Source organism: Rutidosis leptorrhynchoides, chromosome 9, assembly GCF_046630445.1.
Source record: "Rutidosis leptorrhynchoides isolate AG116_Rl617_1_P2 chromosome 9, CSIRO_AGI_Rlap_v1, whole genome shotgun sequence".
Lineage (NCBI taxonomy): Eukaryota > Viridiplantae > Streptophyta > Magnoliopsida > Asterales > Asteraceae > Rutidosis > Rutidosis leptorrhynchoides.
This window is the reverse complement of record NC_092341.1, coordinates 1,536,571-1,543,343: the sequence shown is the minus strand read 5'-3', so window position 1 is coordinate 1,543,343 and position 6,773 is coordinate 1,536,571. Positions and strand designations below refer to the sequence as shown.

General features: G+C 33.0%; 1 long non-coding RNA gene across 1 annotated transcript; it reads right to left on the bottom strand.

Annotated features, from left to right (window-relative positions):
• Positions 1–262: 262 nt before the first annotated feature.
• Positions 263–2,234, bottom strand: LOC139867507 (uncharacterized). Its single transcript, XR_011765862.1, has 5 exons — positions 1,943–2,234; positions 1,594–1,831; positions 1,370–1,409; positions 764–1,182; positions 263–662 (listed from the first exon to the last, which is right to left on the bottom strand). It is a non-coding gene; the product is annotated as an uncharacterized lncRNA (long non-coding RNA).
• Positions 2,235–6,773: the final 4,539 nt, after the last annotated feature.

The window sequence follows — 6,773 nt, the reverse complement described above, 5'->3', positions numbered from 1 at the left end:
TTGTGCAAATAGTTGTGTTGTTTTGAATTGAACTTGATCACTCCAAATGATAAAGAAATTCATTAACCATGCTTGCATGGTTATCGAGGAGACCCGGGTTCGAGTCTCACCAGGGGGTTTTCCCCACCTGCCCGTTTGGATGGTGGCAGTTTCCTCCTGGAACGTGCGATGCGATCTAACCACTAACCGTGCGATGAAAAACTAACATGCCGTTCAAAAAAAAAAAAAAAAAAAAAAAATTCATTAAATCTTAAATGGTAGTTGTAAATCCTTCAAATCATTAAAAATATTAGATATAGTTCAATTAGCCAACGACCCAAGAGCCATTTGTAAATAGAGATGTAATACTGGGCTACAGATTATGGTCAAAGTGTGGATACTTTAGGACATATGAAAATGTGTTTGGTCTGGTCGACTTGGTTTGACCATGTTTCTATTCTAGCTCAACTCTCCAATCATCCCATTTTTTCACATCTAGTGACACATTCGATAAAAAGAAAGTTGCATATTCTTGATTGGTCGACTTGGATTTAGACCTTTCCACTAAGATTGTCATATATAGGTTGATTTCTTGACTTCCAGCCATAACCCTGCATTTATAGGCGGTTTCTATTATCTTCCAATGTGCATTTATCCCACAATGTGCATTTATCTTCAAACAACTACAAAATTACAAACGAATCATTAGTTGTTAGAGAGACCATGATTATTAAACATAAAAATAAGATCAATTAAATACATAGTCTAAATCCTCTAAACATACTATAGATCCCTTTTATAAGAGGTCCTTCTTCACTTTATATGTTGTTTAGAAACTGCTCGTATAAGATTAACCAAAAGCATTCCTGCAAAAACCGAGCTAAATTAGTATAATTTCAATTGTGTTTCCATGGAATTTGTAGACCATTAGAACTATTCAGGATTATCATATGAAAATAGAGTGCATGATAGAAGAAATCATCAAGCAATCAATTTCATTAGCATATAATGTGTTGAGATGTAACAGTAGGATAGATAAAAAGAATCAGACATCCATAATATAATAATACGATTTAAAACCACCTGCATCAGAATTTAAAAGTGGGACTGCAATTTTCCAAATTTTATATTGGCAAATAATCAAACAACCCCTTTCCACCCTCATTGTCTTCTTCTTCTTTTTTGCTGTAGCTTATGACTCCCCTTCAAAGAACAAAAAACACATTTCAAGATTAAACTATTCTAATAGGAAGTAGAAGTTTAGCAATAATAAGTTTTTGTAACAAATAAAAACCAACTTGACATCATCACACCTTCATTTAACCTGACCAAATGAGAATATATAAACACAGTAAATAACACATTTGCCAAATAATTTAAGAGTACTTACTTACACTTGCTTGAACTCAAAAAACGAACAAAGGCTTTGTCTGTAATAAACAAAGTAATAATACTATCAATTTTGTAATGTGGATGAATATAAAACAAAGTAATATAATACTATCAATAATACAATCTTAAGCTTCTGTCTAATTGGACAATTCACAACACTACATGTTCATCAACAACGATAATACAAAACATTTGTAAAATATGGTTAAAATTAGTGTTTACCTTTGCTCTTGTTTGCATAAATTGTATCATCCTTTCGACAATCAGACATCTACACCATCATGCAAACATCAAGATTTTGAATATTAAAACCCAAAATCACAAAATGGTGAAAATAATAATACAATTAATAATTGCAGTTACGGATATGGTGAAAACCCCCTCCTTGCCAAACTTCTCCATAGCCTTAGCAATAAGCACACCAATATCTCGTTCTCCATTTGCAGATATTTGTTCCAACCTAATTAATATCATAACACACAGACATCAATGACATAGTATGATCATATCCTTACTGAAAACTGTATTAATAAAATTAAAATACTAATTCAAGGCAATGAATCAAAGAAACCTGAGCAATATCTTCAGATGTACTTATCATCCTAACTCTACTCTTCAATATCTTCAGCAACAATCAACAATCGGATAGGAGACAATGAGAAAAGAGGCAAGGCAGAGAGCTATATAAAAAAAATTCACAACAACACGTGGAGATGGAAGAAGCGAGTAGAGAAAAAAAAATGGAGAAGAGGTCTAAATTTGAATTTGAATTTGAATTTGAATTCTTGTTTCATAGAATTGAAAGATTTAGGGTTCTTTTTTTTTAGATTTGGAAAAAGAAAGATGCTGGAGAGTTGAGAGTGAAAGTGTGGCGTGTTTTTTTTTCTAGGGTTTTTTTTTTTTTTATTTGGGAAAAGAGCAGGATAAACGAAACATGTAATGTATTTTTAGTAAATAGTTAATCTCAAATTAATTAAGATTAATGACATGGGGCTAAAAAAAAAATTTAATTTGTTTTTTAAATTTCTTTTAAACTTGATAAATACTTATTTATGATATATCATAAGGTTAGAATTTTAATATTAACTATAGATTTTGATTACTATTCATGAATAGTATTTTTTTTTGAATTGAATTAAAGAGTATTTATTTACTCCATATATTGTAGCATCTAAAACCCACAAATGATCATATTACATTTTTAGTAAACTTTTTTTTTTCCAAATAGCTCTCTTTTAAATTATTAATTACACAACCGATTAAGCAACTTTATATGAACTTTATCAACTATGAAAGGATATGAGTTGTTTTTACAACGTTTTTTTTCAACTAATATATATTTTCTAATTTCTTTACCCATACAATATCAAGTATATAATAAGTTAGTTTATAATCAAAAGAAAAAAGTTAAACTATTGTACGTTTTCATCTACAACTATAAGAGATGTTTGGTATGTTGAAACAAATTATTGCGCCTTAAATTATGTTACGTTTATTAACGTTAAAATATTTTCATTACAAAAATCTTTATCTACATTTCGGAGCAGTGGCCGCCGCAACGCGCGGTTGGTCGCCTGCTTGTTTCAAACAAAAGAAATGATTTATTTTGTAATTCATTTCTGCATTTTATTTTCTTAATCCATTTCTTCTAACTAGATTTCTCCATAAATACTAAACGTTAACTAACGGTTTTGATCTTATACTCGTAATAATGTAGCAACCTTGCTATTGGGTGGTGAATTGGATAGATTCACTTTGTTTATGAAAGGGATAGGCGATGATGTAGGAGACCCTAGCTTAAAACAATTGGTGCTTCGTTTGTCCTGTGTTTCCAGTTGAGTATTGTCGGTTGGTATCTTGTTTGTGGTTACGGTTTGTTTCTTGTTTTGCTTCTGTCTAGATGGTTTGTTTGTTATTAACTTGTTAGTCGTCTTGTTTGTTTAGGTTTTATTTCACTGCTTTGTTGGTTGATCTTTATTTAGTTTCGGTTGTGTTTGAGAGGTTCGCAAATCGCAATCTTCACTGGTTTTCTTTTATTCGATGATGAAAGATTTCCACTTTTAATGTTAGTTCGTAGAGGACCTGTGGCATAGTGAACGAGTGACACTGGAATTGCTTGTTGCGCATTCCAACCCATGTCCTTTGATTATATTTTAATGATAAATATAAATATAATAAATAATGACGCAGTCTTTCACGAATCCATGACTCAGCAACCATGTCCTTTGTCACTTCACATCTCTTCTTTTGAGTTTAACATAGTCAAAAGAGGTTGTATCATTTGGTGCTTTCATTGCACACACTCATTATGCCTCTCGTCAAGCTAACCAATTCTTTGAAGACTCTCTCAACACCCTCTTAGAAACCATGCAAAAGCTACTCATTTCTAACAACACTATCAACACTACCATTAACGCAACCAACACTAAAATGCCCTCACTCATCACCTACTACTCAGTCGAAATCACCACATCCCACTTGGAGTCGATCTCGAAACACCTCATGTCGCACCCTACTATATCCACACCACCCGTGGAAGGCCACGCCACCACACGAGTCAACCCCTTGTTTCAAAATAATTCGCATAACACCACCCTCAAATCCCCAAAAATCCATTTATCTTAGTTTAATGGTACAACACCTCTTGATTGGATTTTTTCAAGTTGAGCAATACTTTATTTTCCTTCTATACTATTACGGGTTACTAGTGCATTAGTCTTTCCTCTTTTCACTTCAAGGCGAGGTATTAAGCTGGTACAAGTATCTTCATAACAATCGACTCATTTGGTGACTGTCCCTGGCCATAATATACAAGCTAATTGGAACTACGATTTTAACCTTCAACCTATGAGAACCAACAAGCCACACTTTTCAAACTCTAAAAACCGCGTATTGTAACCTCGTACCAAGCAGAGTTTGAATGGATTAGCAATTGTGTAACCGGTCACTCTCATCACACCATCCATAATTTTTTTTGAACGATGGTATTAAGGTCATTGACGAGCAGTGGCGGAACTAGGATTTTTTTTACCTGAGGGCAAAAAAAAATTTAAAACTGTAGCAATTTTATTAGGCAAAATATGGAGGTTTTGGGGCAAAAAATTGAGTTTTCTAGGAAAATTATAGAGGTTTTTGGAGAAAATCTAGAGATTTTTGGATAAAATTTGAATATTTTGGGGCAAAAGTTAGAGAAATTTGGGCAAAATTTAAAAGTTTTAAGGCAAAATATGTAGGTTTTGAGGCAAAAAAAAAAAAAAAAAAAAAATTTCTATTTGGGGCAAAATCGAAAAACTCAAAAATTTTACACTGAAAATTACAAATCCACTGGGCGCGGGCGTCCTGCCCGGCCCCCAAATAGTGTAGGGGTCATAAGACACCCACTTGATCTAAGGATGGCATAAGACTGGATATAGGTAATCCCGGCTCCGAACCCGATTAAGAAAATCTGTCCCAAATCTGGCCCATACCTGAAAGATCCCCATTTACAAACTAACGAACCGGTAAATGGGTATCCCTATGGGTATTCGGGTCCCCATTTACTTACGAATAATTGTATATCTTACATATCTTATTATCAATAAATATACATATATTATACAAAAATATATGTATATTATATTGTTGGTTAATGAACTAAACGACAAAGTTAAGTATGATGATTAATCAAAGAATATGTTTTGATGATGACGCATACATACGTATAAGTGATGACCGGCATCTTAACATAAAACACGCAAGGTCACTAATCCATACTTTATCTTGCAAATGACTAAGTCAAACAAAACTTAATACACCGTCAAGGTACGGTCGACCGCATACCCAGCCGTAGAAGCTCAAACTGAATTGCAACGCAGTTTTGTGAAAACGAGTTGTACGGTCACCACCACGGTCAACCGTAGTGCGACCGCAGTTTTCTCTGTCACCATTTTTGACCAAATTTAGTTTGACTAGTTCCCGATATCTATAATTCATGAAACCTTGTTCAACACGCTTAGAATAGATGTCCTTTCCATACTCAATTGAGTCTTGGTCATAAAAACACAAATATTGGTTAATTACGCTTAATTACATCTTAATAACAAATTAACCATGATTAGGCATAACACATAAGTGTTAATCAATAACTTATGATCTTAAAAATTATCTAGATATCTTTAGTATGATCACCAAGTACCAACACACTTAAACTAATGTCACTAGGATATTAATTTCAAGTAAATATGACTTAGTGATTAATTAAAGCTAAATGAAGAACAATGCGTTCAAGTGTAACTATTAAAGACTTGTAATCCTAAAATACACTTAGATACATTTAGGATGGTCACCAAGTCTCAACTAGATATTGCTCTTCCCTTGTGCATGTGTTGGACATTAATGTGTGCTTACACATTAATCATGCAATATGTTATATTACAAGTAAGCTTGCTAAAAACTTAAACTATAATGTTGTGCAAATATTTATATGATTGATTTTAGAATAACTATCTGTTGCTATATGTGAGTATTACTTGCTACTTGCTAATGTGTTTAATACTCCTCAATTTGCTAACTTGATTAATATGCTTGCTATGTGCTTACTAGTTAGAATGCTAGAATTCAATTAACTAGTCTACTCCAATAAATTAAGGGTAAAATGGTTCACAAAGAAATAATGGTCAATTGTCTATTTGGTCTTGTCTAAGTAACAAGTTTTGATTACTTATCCATGTATGACTTGACATTGATGTCTTTACACACTTAGTGATTATCTTAGAAAGACATCATTCAATTAATCTCTATTTAATCTTGAAATGAATATGACTCGTGGTTAATTGAAACTAGGAAGTTAATGACATATTGACTAGTCTTTAGGATTGAACCAAATGAATTAATGTGACTAACTAAGTCTTGACCAAACTGAGATTTTTCAAAATATCAATCAAGACACTTCTCCAAGAATGTTGGGTTTACCACTCTTGGAGTGTTATGTCACTTTCACTCAATAAGATCAAATCTCACACACTTAATGCATATAGTACTTGTATAGGATGTTGGGTTTCTTTTGCAGGTGCTAGATGGAGTAAAGGTTCCAAAATGTGGTGTTCAAATCTGAGTCAAACGTTCATATAACGGATACATATTTTGGACTGGAGCACTCGAACCACGGTCGACCTTGCTGGCAACCGTGTGACAACGGCTATTTTTTGAATCTCACTATAAAAGGCAAGCATTGAAGAGCATTTGAAGTTGACCCTCTTGCATATTTCAAAGACTTATTTCCAGAGATCACAAGTGTATTAATTACTACTCAAATGTGATCAAGCAAGAGAAGATTCTATGATCTTAGAGATATAGAATTGGGTTGTTGTAAACTTACTAATCAAAATCATTTATCTTGTGAGTTTACTTAGTGTAATGTATGT